Raw genomic sequence first — 16,766 nt, 5'->3', positions numbered from 1 at the left:
CTTTCTACATAAGAGAGCCCAAGGGAAAGGTGCCTGACTAAATAGCATCCTTGGTGGGTAGAGATAGAAAAGTGAAGTGTTAAATAAAAATAAAATAAAATAAAATAAAATAAAACAACTACAATGATAAAAATAATAATAAAACTTGTTCTTCTAAAACTATCGACTGATAAGGGAAAATGTGAGTCAAAGTTCTATCCTCTGAACCACATGTAGGTAAGAGTGAGGCTATTACCTGATATATTTATTTATGTTTTTATTTTTAGTTTTTAGTAGGTTATGAATATTCATGAGATACAAAGCTGATTGTCACCCCTCGTGCCCATGATGTGGGGGACAGATTCATACTGGCAGCATACCCATAACCACAAATTGCATTTGTACCTTGTGTCCCCCACCCAACTAGTATAGGAATACAGTCTTGAAACTAGCAACTTATCTATTCTGCATTATACTTTGGGGGATGAATGCAAGTATCTCCTTCAAATTGCTTGTAAAAATACATAAACAGATTAAAACTTAATTTTGTTTACAATAATATGTATATATCAGCCATATATTTTAAAACTATTTTAATAATAAGACATTAAATATTTTACTTATACTTTTATTTCTGTAACAGGGAAAGTTTAAAATATTAAAAATCATTAGTCTGGGGCCGAGCCCGTGGCGCACTTGGGAGAGTGCCCCGGGTTTGGATCCTATGTGGGAATGGCTGGTGCACTCACTGGCTGAGTGCCAGTCACGAAAAAGACAAAAAAAAAAAAAAAAAAAATCATTAGTCTGCACTGAAAATACATGTATTATTATATTGCCTAAAATAAGACATCAAATGATTTTCTATATTTAATTTGCTGTCTAACATTATTGAACTGCTGGTAAAAGCAAAATACCATTTTAAAGAAAATTTACTGTTCTCTGTAGAGAATATCCATCATATGCTCATGATATCACTACTTGACTAATCATGATTGTCTTTCCCATTTAGTTAAAAAGAAAACAGCAGAAGAATATAGTGTAATAATCTTTCTAAAAAACAAAATGCCATTTTTTTATTCCCGTATTTAATCATCCTGACATTCATTAGAACAAGAGATTCTGGCACTCACATGTTCCAGTAAGTTCCTCTAAAAGGATCTGGAATAGAACCTTCCAAATGTTTCTGTCTTACTTCAACAACATGTAGCTTTAGAACTAATGGTGGGAGATATTGAGGGAGAAAGGCCAAAGTGAAGAAGGATATTAGCAGTCATCTGTTCTCAGATCCCGTTTTCCTTGATCCCTTCCCCTCATTCCCATTGGTATAGTCATGTTTTGTTTTGTATTTTTTATTTTGTCTTTGTATTTTGTTTTTTCTCTCTGGGCCTAACTCCTCTGATTTATTTATGAAGATCCAAAGCTGTGATAAAAGCTGTGAGAATACCTGGTAAACTCTAAAGTTCTATACAAAGGGAAAATGATGATACTTCCATATTTCTTTGATTCTAAGTATATATCTTATTTACACTTTGATATTTCCAAATGAGATATGCTATAAATGTAATGTATATATTTAATGTGGTGTTGTTACGATTTTTGCTCTAACATCTATGATTAAATTAGTGTTACGGCCTCCAACTCACATTTTGCAATGGAAAAAATAAATGTCATTTCTTATGTCGCCCTCCAAAGAGATATTGCAAAGGTTGGAAAAATGCTCACAAACCCTAAGATTATAGTTTCCAATAGGCAGTGAAGAATTACAGTTAGACACCTTTTAAGAGAATGTGTTGGCCCAGCAGTAGGACTAGTCTGAAAACGATGAGAAAGGAAGTTTATCAGAATACCTGAGCAATTTATATCTTACTACCATATTCCAGTCTGTACAGAGGGCATAAATCCAATAAAAATGGATCTCAGATGTGCGCAGATCCAATTTCATTTTATAGATCATTTTTCTTTTTTTCCTAGGTGGCAAAAGAAGGGAAAGTATGTGTTCTCTGCTAAGGAGAGAGAAGTTTTATATTTTTATTGGCTGGCAAATTCTTATCTCTCTACAAGACATCCTCAGGCTCTGGTAATTTCAACTACTTCATCAGTACCACCATACCAACTTTCAGCAGGAGGAGTGTACAGATGTGATGGCACCATAAGTTCTCAGCCTTTCTGAATAACAGGAGACAAATCTCTTGTAACTGTTAACTACATGACATTAATTTGCAAGAGATATTCAATACTTTAACACAGGTCCCTGAGTCATCTCTGTTTCAGGCCACTGACAAGTGCATCAGTCTTCATTTTCTGGATGGCAAAAAAGACCTCTACAAAAAAAAAATCTGGATAAACAGTTTTAGTACCCATACATATGCATCCATTTAGTCTTCCATCCCAGGTCTATGGCAGTATGCCACAGTACCACAGCACTCTTTCCTGTTGAACCATCTTGCAATTCAATGAGCCTTCACAATTCAGCTCTCCCAGCAGTTACTGAGGTGAAACTTAGTTTGGATTTTTGGGTTAGAGACTATTCTTTGTAGGCATGACCAAACCAGATGGATTACTAGAAATCATTGTTACATGTTTGTAGTGGATTGAATGGTCCCCAAAGTCATTGAAGCTTAATCCCCACCAGAACTCTTGAGGGTAGGAAATTCTATTATGATAAATGAAAGGTAGGGCATTAAAGAGGAGATTAGACTATGAGGACCCTGTCATAACGAATTTGTTTAATGGTGATCACGGGTGTGGTTCTTAGGGCTTTAAAAGGAGAGCACATGAGGAGCTATCTCTCTCTCTCCTCTCTCTGCTCCATGATTCTGCCACCTGAGACACCAATATCACTGTCACCACCAACAGGGCCTTCACCAGATGTATTCTCTGGGCTTTGGAATTCCCAGCCTCCAAAACTGTAAGCAGTAAATTTTATTTTCTTACACATTACCAGTTTCAGGTGTTTTGTTATAAACAACAGAAACAGACTGATACTTTGTGCAAGTTCACCTCTGCTGTTACTGATGTCTGCTGCCGTGGATAGCTCATTTATCAAATGTCAATACGTGTAATGATAATATATGTAATTTAATGTATGAAAAACATGTACACAAGTTTGTAAAATGTGTATAAGGTATGAAAAGTGCTCAACACAAGTAAATATTCTCAAGAAACCATGACTGTAACCCTTTCCAATGAAAGACAGGTAGAGACTATTCGCATTGTTTTAACTGTCAATTCCATCTTTCAATCTTTCACACCAGTGATTCTTTACCCTGGATGTGTATTTCAGTATTCCAAGGAGGTTTTAAGAAATACTGGGCCAGCCCCATGACTCACTCCGGAGAGTGCGGCGCTGGTAGCACCGAGACCGCAGGTTCGGATCCTATATAGGGATGGCCAGTGCGCTCACTGGCTGAGTGTGATGAGGACCACACCGTGCCAAGGGTTGCTGAGGGTTTCTATCCCCTTACCGGTCCAAAAAAAAAAAAAAAGAAAGAAAGAAAGAAATACTGATGTCTGAGCCCCACTCTAAGCCAACTGAATTCTAATCTCTGGAAAATGATATTGAGGCATCTCTATTTTTAAAAGACTGCATATTATTTTGATGTACAACTTAAGACAATAAAACAATCACAGAACTGGTGGAGTTGTAAAAGACAATCATCCAAAGATTTTGGCTGACTTATCACACATTAGTTATTCTACCATTTATTTCTTTTAAATGGTGGAGAAATAAATGGCTAAATATATGGTTTTGTCAGGGCTGAAAGTAAATATTTTAGATACCTTAATGAGCACAACCTTGCCAATTTGTTTATATTCTATGTGGAGGTGAGAAGGTCAGGAATGAAAGTTTAACAACTTTTTGGCTATGAATGGGGCGGCATAGGTAAACAAAGCAAAGACAACAACAACAACAAAACACGCACACACATTCTCTAGCCTTGGGTCTAGTGGGGAAAAAAAGACACATAACACATAAACTGATAAACTACACTACCACTTGGTGTGTGCCAGACCAGAAGTCTTCTGCCCTATAAGTGCTAGAAAGCAGGAAAACACAGAAAACAGATCAGTTAACTCTGTCATAGGAAAAAGGACATGTTAAGAAAGAATTCAATAACATTCAAAGTCTTGGAGAACGTGTTTTGCATGATGGAGAAGGAGATGAAAATTCTAACAGCACATTTTTAAAAAAGGAATCAAGAGCCTGGCATGACAGATGACACTTTAGATAGCTCAGTGAGCTAGAGTTTAGCTTATATCTAGGGGAACTGGTGAGGGTGCATTTGAAAAATAAGTCAGATTATGAAAGATTTTGTTTGCCAAACTAAGGAAAATGCACCTAATCTTGTAAGCAATAGAGTAGCAAGAAAGAGCAAACAGAGGTTTGTGAGATGAAAGGTAAACTGACCAGATTCCATTAATGCAATCACTTTAGTGGAACTGTATAAGATGTGACAAGCGTAGAAGCTGCAGCCTACGCAGGTCTCTGTTGCAATAGGTATTTTCTGCTCAGAGCAAAATCACAGGGTTTTTCTGCCTACAATAGGGAAAGAATGTAAATGTGTGTTAAAATCAATAACATTTCTATGGTATCCTGTCATCACACAAGTGAAAAATGATGATTGTAAAGGAAGGTGTACTTAGTTTCTTGTGTTTGCAGAATTTCCAAATGGCTTTCAAGGCTTCCAATTTCACGAGTTTCCCCAAACTGGCTCACTTCAGATAAACATTCTCAATTCTCTCTCCTGCCCTTTTTTCTCTATGGATTGACAAGAAGCCTGTTAAAACCTAGGAAGTCCTGTTCAAGAACAATGCATTTGGAAGGGCTCACTCAGCAGTGCTATAATGAAACAGTTTTATTTGTCCTCCAGTCAATTAGGTGGCAATGATGCTTTACAGATTTCTACGTCAAGAAGAAGCCTTTAGAAAGCTGTTCTACAAAAGGATGTGAGGGGCAACTGTGTACAGCATCAATAAACCAAATGATGGATTTCAGAACACATGCACTTTGCTGCATTTATAAGAAGTAATTTGGATAAATGTGACAATCATGTAACTATGTATGTCATCTAAAAAGTACACTAATTTTATAAATGTCAAGCTAAATACTAAAGACTGAAATCACTTCTAATTATCTTTATATAATAATGGCAGGAATAAAGTTATCTCATAGAGTTGGTATCACAGCTGGTGATTACCTACCTAGCAGTGAGGAGTGTATAAACAATTACACATTGCAAATAGGATCTATGTGAAGCCTTAAACTCCATCTTTCAATAAATACAAGCTCCTGTTAGGGATGTATTTTATATATAAAACCTGCCTGCCTGTAATTTATGCCTATAACAGTTATGAATAAAAATCAGCATCTTGATGCTTTGCAGTTAAAACATGACCTAGTAAATAAACCCAAATATGATAGTAGTTTATTCATAGATCATCTTCTGAGGAAAAATACAAAAATTAAATGGTCAAGTGGAAAGAATAGAATCCTGAACTCCAAAAAGAAGGGTGGGAGCCATGTGGACTTTGGAAGTTTTTCTCTCTCTCTGTTTATATATATCCTTCACTGTACGGTTTGGTTCTTTGGAATTCAAATGCTTGCTAAAACCTTCAAGAATAGCCAGTTGCTTGGGAAATTGTTTTATTGCCTCCTTTAGATATTTGAATATAGGTAGTGTATAAAACTCATTTATAAAGAACACACTTAGGAAGACTTGATATTTAATTAAGAGGTGTGTCAATGAAGTTGTTCATGAATTGAGGTAATATATAGCAATGATTTCTTTAAGGTATTTGACATAACAATAAGATATGTCAGTAAGAATGCAGATCTGTATCTTTATTTTCACCTAGGAAAAAATGTACAGTGCTCATGAATAGGACTTTCCGTTTGCAGACAGTCATGCTAACTTTGCTCATGACAAGTCAGGTGCAACGTGAACTTTCATAGGTTACCATTAATAATGCAAACCATGTTGACCCTTGAGTTGATCATGAATGTTCACAATCAATCTGGGATGGTCTGGTCATTCACAGACAGCCTTGTCACACTGAAAGTGGACCAATTTCTACATATGCTGCAACATAGCTATTCTTTACCCTGAAGACTTTGGTATTTTGTATACAGATCTCTGTGATGGCATTTTAGGTCAGACATACTTCTCCTCTTTCATTCGTACATATGGCAATCTATCTTCTGAAGAAATGATTATTTGATTCTCTTGGTAAATGTCTCCTTCTATGTGGGCTTCCACAGTATTTTCTTTCCCAAGTAGGCAGAATGTACTTTTGGAACCAATCAGTGAATGAAGGAATCCTTTTCTATAAGCTATAAGCTATTTTAGTTCCTCATTAGATTGTACCTTTTTTATGAGCAGGACAGTATTTTAGTCATATCTTCAATACCTTACAAAATAAAATATTATGATGCCAGTTTGAAGCTTATGAGCCCACTCTCAGAGACATTGTAGAGAACGAGGAAAATCTAGGGGTTAGCCTCAAATTATTTTACTGGGGAGGACTAGCATCTGGAGAAACTGAAGCAATCAGCCTGGCAATGTATTTGGGCTAGACAGTCCAAGAGTCTGAGCCCAAGCTCAGCCCTCTTTTCTGGACCGTTGTGCCATAGTGTTTTGTATTGGTGGGCAGATGAAGGTACACTGGGACTAAAAGGCAACAAAGGTCCCAAGAGTGCACCACTAGAGACACTGATCCTGTATCTGGGGGAGGATTTATGCTCAGCCTTATCCTGCCAGACTGTGGTGGGAAAACTATTGCTACACATCCTGATTCAGTCATATTGGCCTAGAGATTGAGTTTAGTCGAAGCTGACGTGTGGGAGGGTCATTGTTTATCCAGCTGTGCAAAGCTAATGAAAACCAGGATATGGTCCCCAGATCAGTGCTTTGTGATAAACCTTTTTTATGTACATATTTACTTACAGTTTATAAAGTGTACTCTGACTGGGGAAGTAGACACGAAGTAGATGTTCAATAATTTACTGTAGAATTGAACTCAGGTGAACATTTGTGTGAATAAAAATGTTGCACATTTTCCAACTGTTCCTGTGTCATCTGATTCACAGGCCTATTATTATTGTTTTTTATTGAAACATAATTGATTATGTATATTTATGGGGTACAGAGTTGGCTGTCAGTATTTGTGTACAAATGTAATGATCAAATCAGTATTATTAACATGTTCATCATTACAAAACATAATTATTCTCTGTGTCTATTATCCAAATTCTCTCTAATCTCCCTCCCCATTTCCCACTTCTAGTAACCGTAGTTCAGATCTCTCCTTCTGAAAGTTCAATGTATTATTGTGGTTGTTGTTTATTTATTTGTTTCTTTATTTTTTAGCTCCCACTTATAAGTAAGGACATGCGGTATATCTCTTTCTGTGCCTGGCTTATTTCACTTAACATAATTTTCTCCAAGTCCATCCATGTTGCTGCAAATGGCAGAATTTCATTCTTTTTTATGGTTGAGTAGTATTTTGTTGTGTATATATACCACGTTTTCCTTGTCTAGTCATCCGCTGATGGACATTTAAGTTAGTTCCATATCTTGGCTATCAAGGCCAATATCTGAATGAAACGGAGAGTCACGGACCCAAAACTCTTTTAAACTTTCTTCATTTTGCATAAGCAACCTTTATGGAGCATCGAGCTCTTATTGTTTAAAGGGACTTTGATAGTCATTGGTGATTCAGAGATGAAAACAGCCTTGTCCCCACCTTCAGTTAGCTTATGGACCCGTAAGAAACGCAAATAATTATTTAACAAGATAATCACTATATAATATAATCAGTGAACTAAAAATTATTTTCCAAAATCAATTAAACTAATAGAGCTGTGATCTGAAAGCTGTTTGCCCTGGGATATTGCACTGTCATCAATGCAACCTTCCAGCAGTGTTGGTATTATTACTTCTACATTTGTCCTATGTATCCATAGCACTTATGCACATGTTGAACACAGTTGACATTTGAAAACCATAGTAAGTATGTTGCCTTTCTAAGAAAAATCTTTGTTGGATCTAATGTAATATAAAATGGCAATACAACATTGCGCTTTAGCATGCATGCTGTGGAGTCAAATTGCCTCATTAAACTTAGTCTGTTACTTCCTTGTGATATGACCTTATGCAATATAGTTAATAACCTTGTCCTTTACTTATCTTATCTGTAAAATGGAACAATAGTAGTACATACCTCCTCAATAGAGGTGTTGTGAAGATTAAATGAGTCAACAAATGGAAAGCACATATGCTAAAAACCCTGTAGATGTTAGCTGTTATTATGAAATATATAACATACAAACATACATACAAGAACTAAAAGGGGATTTGGACCAGTGACAAATCTGGGCTTACTGGGGTGGTGGAACCATGAATTAATTTATTCTTTCTTTGATTTTAAATCTGTTAATAGTACTATAGTGCTTAAATAATTTTTTTTTTTAACACATCTCCAGCCAATGGCCCTGCTTTCTACTTCCTGAGGTAAAATAAGACTATCAGGTGTGTGCCTCTCTAACACCCCTCACCATGATGTGCTAGTGCTCTATAGCTGCATTAGAAATGATGACTCTTTCTCAGGATGGGATGCTAAACACCAACTTAATTATTGACTAAGCACTGGGACTACAGCATACTTTCAAACAAGCACAGGCAATATCACTAGGTCTACTGAAAAAAACTTTTGCATTATTGCTAATAATTATTCATTTTTTTTTTCTTTTTGGGTGGTATCATGAATGGTTTCTTTTCTTTTCTTTTTTTTTTTTTTAATTTTATTTTGTCGATATACATTGTGGCTGATTATTGCTCCCCATCACCAAAACCTCCCTACCTTCTCCCTCCCCCCCTCCCCCCCAACAATGTCCTTTCTGTTTGCTTGTCGTATCAACTTCAAATAATTGTGGTTGTTATAACGTCTCCCCCCCCCCAGTTTGTGTGTGTGTGTGTGTGTGTGTGTGTGTGTGTGTGTGTGTGTGAATTTATATATTAATTTTTAGCTCCCACCAATAAGTGAGAACATGTGGTATTTCTCTTTCTGTGCCTGACTTGTTTCACTTAATATAATTCTCTCAAGGTCCATCCATGTTGTTGCAAATGGCAGTATTTCATTCGTTTTTATAGCTGAGTAGTATTCCATTGTGTAGATGTACCACATTTTCTGTATCCATTCATCAGATGATGGGCATTTGGGCTGGTTCCAACTCTTGGCTATTGTAAAGAGTGCTGTGATAAACATTGGGAAACAGATATAACTTCGACTTGATGATTTCCATTCCTCTGGGTATATTCCCAACAGTGGGATAGCTGGGTCGTATGGTAGATCTATCTGCAATTGTTTGAGGAACCTCCATACCATTTTCCATAGAGGCTGCACCATTTTGCAGTCCCACCAACAATGTATGAGAGTTCCTTTTTCTCCGCAACCTCGCCAGCATTTATCGTTCAGAGTCTTTTGGATTTTAGCCATCCTAATGGGGTTAGATGGTATCTCAATGTGGTTTTGATTTGCAATTCCCGGATGCTGAGTGATGTTGAGCATTTTTTCATATGTCTGTTGGCCATTTGGATATCTTCCTTAGAGAAATGCCTACTTAGCTCTTTTGCCCATTTTTTAATTGGGTTGCTTGTTTTCTTCTTGTAAAGTTGTTTGAGTTCCTTATATATTCTGGATATTAATCCTTTGTAGATATATATTTTGCAAATATTTTCTCCCACTCTGTTGGTTGTCTTTTAACTCTTTTAATTGTTTCTTTTGCTGTGCAGAAGCTTTTTAGTTTGATATAATCCCATTTGTTTATTTTTCCTTTGGTTGCCCGTGCTTTTGGGGTCGTATTCATGAAGTCTGGGCCCAGTCCTATTTCCTGAAGTGTTTCTCCTATGTTTTCTTTAAGAAGTTTTATTGTTTCAGGGTGTATATTTAAATCCTTAATCCATTTTGAGTTGATTTTAGTATATGGTGAGAGGTATGGATCTAGTTTCATTCTCCTGCATATGGATATCCAGTTATCCCAGCACCATTTGCTGAAGAGGCAGTCCCTTCCCCAGTGAATAGGCTTGGTGCCTTTGTCAAAGATCAGATGGCAGTAAGTGTGTGGGTTGATTTCTGGATTCTCTATTCTATTCCATTGGTCAGTGTGTCTGTTTTTATGCCAGTACCATACTGTTTTGGTTATTATAGCTTTGTAGTATAGCTTAAAGTCAGGTAGTGTTATGCCTCCAGCTTTATTTTTTTTGCTCAGCATAGCTTTGGCTATGCGTGGTCTTTTATTGTTCCAAATAAATGTCTGAATAGTTTTTTCCATTTCTGAGAAAAATGTCTTTGGAATTTTGATGGGGATTGCATTGAATTTGTATATCACTTTGGGTTGTATGGACATTTTCACTATGTTGATTCTTCCAATCCAAGAGCATGGGATATCTTTCCATCTTCTTGTATCCTCTCTAATTTCTCTCAGCAGTGGTTTGTAGTTCTCATGATAGAGATTTTTCACCTCCTTGGTTAACTCAATTCCTAAGTATTTTATTTTTTTGGTGGCTATTGTGAATGGGCAGGCTTTCTTGATTTCTCTTTCTGCATGTTCACTATTGGAGAAAAGAAATGCTACTGATTTTTGTCTGTTGATTTTGTATCCTGCTACTGTGCTGAAATCATTTATCAATTCCAAGAGTTTTTTGGTAGAGGTTTTAGGCTGTTCGATATATAGGATCATGTCATCTGCAAACAGGGACAGTTTGACTTCATCTTTTCCAATCTGGATGCCCTTTATTTCCTTCTCTTCTCTGATTGCTCTGGCTAGTACTTCCAACACTATGTTGAATAGGAGAGGTGAGAGTGGGCATCCTTGTCTAGTTCCTGTTCTTAAAGGAAAAGCTTTCAGCTTTTGCCCATTCAGGATGATATTGGCAGTGGGTTTGGCATATATGGCTTTAATTATGTTGAGATACTTTCCCTCTATACCTAACTTATAGAGGGTCTTTGTCATGAATGAGTGCTGAACTTTATCAAATGCTTTTTCAGCATCTATAGAGATGATCATATGGTCATTGTGTTTGAGTTTATTAATATGGTGTATCACATTTGTTGATTTGCATATGTTGAACCAACCTTGCATCCCTGGGATGAATCCCACTTGATCGTGATGAATAATTTTACGTATGTGTTGCTGTATTCTGTTTGCTAGTATTTTAGTGAGGATTTTTGCATCTATATTCATCAAGGATATTGACCTGTAGTTTTCTTTTTTGGTTATATCTTTACCTGGTTTTGGTATCAGGATGATGTTTGCTTCATAGAATGAGTTTGGGAGATTTGCGTCTGTTTCAATCTTTTGGAATAGTTTGTAAAGAATCGGTGTCAATTCCTCTTTGAATGTTTGGTAAAATTCTGCTGTGAATCCATCTGGTCCTGGGCTTTTCTTTGTTGGGAGCCTTCTGATAACAGCTTCAATCTCCTTTATTGTTATTGGTCTGTTCAAATTCTCTACGTCTTCATGGCTCAGTTTTGGGAGATTGTGTGTGCCCAGAAATTTATCCATTTCCTCCAGATTTTCAAATTTGTTGGCGTATAGTTGTTTATAGTAGTCTTGAATGATTCCTTGTATTTCAGATGAATCAGTTGTAATATCGCCTTTTTCATTTCTAATTTTTGTTATTTGAGTCTTCTCTCTTCTTTTTTTTTGTTAGCCATGCTAATGGTTTGTCAATTTTATTTATCTTTTCAAAAAACCAACTTTTTGATTCGTTGATCTTTTGAATTGTTTTTTGGTTTTCAATTTCATTCAGTTCTGCTCTGATCTTAATGATTTCTTTCCGCCTGCTAACTTTAGGTTTGGATTGTTCTTGCTTCTCTAGTTCTTTAAGGTGAAGTGTTAGCTTGTTCACTTGCCATCTTTCCATTCTTCTGAAGTGAGGGTTTAATGCAATAAATTTCCCCCTCAATACTGCTTTTGCAGTATCCCACAGGTTTTGGTATGATGTATCATTGTTTTCATTAGTTTCAATAAATTTTTTGATTTCCTGCTTGATTTCTTCTTGGACCCATATGTCATTAAGTAGAATGCTGTTTAATTTCCATGTGTTTGTATAATTTCCAGAGTTTCGTTTGTTATTAATTTCTAGTTTTAATCCATTGTGGTCTGAGAAGATACATGGGATAATTCCAATTTTTTTGAATTTATTGAGACTTGATTCGTGACCTAATATGTGATCTATCCTGGAGAATGATCCATGTGCTGATGAGAAGAATGAATATTCTGAGGTTGTTGGGTGGAATGTTCTCTAGATATCTGCCAATTCCAATTGGTCTAGAGTCTTGTTGAGATCTTGTGTTTCTCTACTGATTCTTTGCCTAGATGATCTGTCTAATATTGACAGTGGGGTGTTCAGGTCCCCTGCTATTATGGTATTAGTGTCTATTTCCTTCTTTAGGTCTAATAGACTTTGTTTCATAAATCTGGCTGCTCCAACATTGGGTGCATACATATTCATGATTGTTATGTCTTCTTGATGGATCAGTCCTTTTATCATTAAGTAGTGTCCCTCATTGTCTCTTTTTATGGTTTTTAGTTTAAAGTCTATTTTGTCAGATATAAGAATAGCTACTCCAGCTCGTTTTTCTTTTCTGTTTGCATGGTAAATCTTTTTCCATCCTTTCACTCTTAGTCTGTGTGAATCTTTATGGGTGAGATGGGTCTCTTGTAGGCAGCATATAGTTGGGTCCTGCTTTTTGATCCAGTCAGCCAGTCTGTGTCTTTTAATTGGGGAATTTAAGCCTTTTACATTAAGAGTTGTTATTGAAAGGTGTTGATTTATTCCTAGCATTTTATTGGTTGTTTGGTTGTCTTAGGTGTCTTTTGTTCCTTGCTTTCTGATTTACTGTTTGGTTTCTGTGTTTGTTGGTTCCTTAGGTTGTAGATAGTGTTTTTGTTAGCTTGTTGTCTCTTCATGAATGCCATTTTTATTATACTAGTGGGTTTAGATTTTTCTTGGGTTTTTATGGCAGTGGTAGTTATTTATCAGGAACCAAACCCAGTACTCCCTTGAGGATTTCTTGTAAGGGTGGTCATGTGGTAGTGAACTCCCACAGTTTTTGTTTGTCTGAGAAATATACTATTTGCCCCTTATTTCGGAAGGATAGCCTTGCAGGGTAGAGTACTCTTGGCTGGCAATCTTTCTCTTTTAGTATTTTGAAAATATCATCCCATTCCTTTCTAGCTTTTAGGGTTTGTGATGAAAAGTCTGATGTTAACCTCATTGGGGCTCCCTTATAGGTGATTTGACACTTCTCTCTTGCAGCTTTTAAGATTCTCTCTTTGTCTCTGAGTTTTGCCAATTTGACTATGACATGTCTTGGAGAAAGTCTTTTTGGGTTGAATACGTTTGGAGATCGTTGAGCTTCCTGGATCTGAAGATCTGTGATTTTTCCTATACCTGGGAAGTTTTCTGCCACTATTTTGTTGAATATGTTTTCAATGGAATCTCCATTTTCCTCCCCTTCTGGAATACCTATGACTCGGATATTTGAGTGCTTATGGTTGTCTGATATCTCTCTCAGATTTTCTTCAATGTCCTTGATTCTTTTTTCTTTCTTTTTGTCTGCTTGTGTTATTTCAAACAGCCCATCTTCAAGTTCAGAGGTTCTCTCTTCAACTTCGACAAGCCTGCTGGTTAAACTCTCCGTTGTGTTTTTTATTTTTTATTTCGCTGAATAACTTCTTCAGTTCAGCAAGTTCTGCTACATTTTTTTTCAGGACATTGATTTCCTTGTACATTTCCTCTTTCAGATCCTGTATACTTTTCCTCATTTCATCATGATGTCTAGCTGAGTTTTCTTGTATCTCATTCCGTTTCCTTAGAGTTATCACTCGAAATTCCTTATCAGTTATTTCAAGGGCTTCTTGTTCTATAGGATCAAGAGTTTGAGATTTATTAACTTTTGGTGGTGTACTTTCTTGATTTTTTGTATTTCTGGTATCTTTTTTTTGGTGTTTATTCATTGTGGCAGGGGGTTTCACAGTCCACCGGTTTGAGACTAATGACTAACTAGGATGTTGCTGTGGTTGCCAATTTTGTATGGCTCCCTCCGTGACTGCTCAGTTGGCCTCTAGTGCCTTGTGTGTGTGGTTGCCTTGGGTCTTGGGCTTCTCCGGGGAGCCACCTTTCTGGTCAGCTTGGACTCTGCTGGGCTGGTGGATCACGTACCACAGGGTGTGTGATCTCTGTTGAGCTTTCACTTCCCGTGCAGGACTTCTCCCTGTTCCGTGTGCTCTGGCCCAGGCTGTTAGATCGTGCAGTGGCGACCTCACCGGGTGTGTGGTTTCTGTCGAGTCTCTGCCTCCCTGGCCACACGTCTCCCCACTCTGTGCGCACTGTGCTGGGCTGGGGCGTGTCTTCTGCACCCCTCGTCTATCAGCTGGGCCTTCAAGACCCTGCTCGGCACCGCCTCGCCCAGGAAGTCTACCAGGTTTCTGCTGGGCACAGACGACCAGTCTCTCTGGGTGCCTTTATAGCACTGTGTAGATCTTTCTCGGGTCTTGTTCACCTTTGTATCCCCCCAGTATAAACCGAGTCTAGTGCCCACCTGCAGCCTGGTCTCCGGCAGGTTCAAGCAGGCCTGGGAACTCTCCTACCACACTATTCCCAACCAGAAATTCGTTAGGCTTTTTTCCAAACTGGTGGCCGCAGAGATGGTATCTGCCTCCCAGTAACAGGGAGTTTACCTGGGGCCGGAGTCCAGGGTGTGGTGGAGTGACAGTCGGCCCGCCCGTACTTCCTTGCCCTCCCGACACTGGCCGGGAACGCCCCCCGCCACCAGCCCCACCAGAGAACCGCGGAGGGAGTGGGCTAGTGCTTAAATAATTTAAAAATTGTTGTAAAAAACTTGTATAACTTTTAGGACTGTTTAGACTATGTATATCACATGTTGTATTAGAAATAAAAGCTAACAAGACCCCATCAAACACATGTATATGTACTTCTATTAATTCCTATTCTATCTCCAACAGATAACCACTGCAGGGCAATACTCAAGGTCACTCAATCTCTGTCCCTCTACTCTCAATTTCAAATGCATATAATAAAATTGATGCAGCACATGGAAAGGTGACTACACGAATATGTAAATCAAGTTGCTGCCATATACAATTAACTTAACATGATATATTTTGGAAACGTTCTTGGAGTGATGATTTAAAACTGATTTAAAATCACTTAAAAAATATACACACTTGCATCCTCATAATGATATGCTGACTAGTGGGCCACAGTTATTTCCTCTGGATTATAAAAATACTGATTTGAATTCTGACACTGCTGTCTGAGAAATCATGTTTTTCTCTTGGCAAGTATGTTGTCTTGGAGCCTAGTTTTCTGTCTATAGAGCATAACACCTGATCTGAAACACAGTCCTTTGCAAATAAGCATGTCTTCAGTGTTGTGGAAAAGCTTCATTAGCTCAAATTTTCAATTTTATAGAGTATTATTTTACATAATACATAAAATTTATTTAAGCCCAATAGCACTTGGGAAATCTATCCCTTAAAGGAAATAAAAGCAAACTAACAAATGAAAAGGGAACCCGTACAATATAGCTCTCTCTACATGATACATATACATAAAAGGGTCATAATGCAGTCCATAAAATAATGTAATTCCTTCTTTGAAGTTATCAACACAATTTATTTTCTTACAGTTCATTTTCTTGTAATCTCCGTTTCTAACTTCAAGAGACTATGACTTTTTGCTCCAAACATGGTAGCTCTTAGTATAATCATACACTGTGATTCTGGGACCTTAGATCCAGTTATCTGCTATCAGTCAGAACAAAAAAATATGAAATCTTAATGCGCTCCAGTCAATTAAGGTATCTACTGACAATTCCAGTCTTAGCTCATGACACTTAGTTGAATATGTGCAGAGCACATTTAACTCTATTTGTCCCTTTCTCTTGCAGCACAAGAGTCTCATGATAACATAATCTAGACAGTCACAGGTATTTCTGCTGCCAGCAGTAAGAAAAGTATTTGTAGATATGTCTGCTTCACTTTTGAACTGGCAAACACTGCTGAAGTTTAACTATTCAAGCACATTTAGAAGTGGACACTTTGAAATAAACAGCTATTCATCTTGTGCCTAGGAAAAGGATCATGCTGTGAAAAACAGACACCTGCTAAAGCAGGCAGTCTTACTGAAAGAGACTTTATGTTAATAAAATATTTAATATGTACTTAGGAGATTCCTTATTTCTCAATTTTATTTTTAGGTGAAATCAAGGGAAAGTTTTGCCTTAATATTCAGATCCAACTGCACAATTTGTGCTGTTTTATGAGCTCTTTATTCACAAAATTTTCACACTTACTATAAGCAGACATGATTTCATTCATGTGATAATAAAATGTAACGTTTCTAATGCGTGTTTCAGGACATGGCCCAACACACACACACACAGAGGAGAGAAAGCACAAATCTCATTCCAAGAAACTTTATTATGCTGGAAAGACAAAAATGAAATCCAACAAGGATCATTTCTGAGTTCTTGGCATCGGCTATTGTAAATAGAGCTGTAATGAACCTAGGAGTGCAGGTATGCCTTCAACCTGATGTTTTCCAATCCTCTGGATATATCCCCAGCAGTGGGATTGCTGCATCATATGGAAGTTCTATCTGTAGTTGTTTAAGGAAACTCCATACTGTTCTCTATAATGGCTGTACTAATTTACAGTCCCACCAGCAGTGCAGAAGGGTTCCTCTCTCTCCACATCC

This window comes from Cynocephalus volans, chromosome X, assembly GCF_027409185.1.
Source record: "Cynocephalus volans isolate mCynVol1 chromosome X, mCynVol1.pri, whole genome shotgun sequence".
NCBI lineage: Eukaryota > Metazoa > Chordata > Mammalia > Dermoptera > Cynocephalidae > Cynocephalus > Cynocephalus volans.
Note: the sequence above shows the minus strand (reverse complement) of the source record.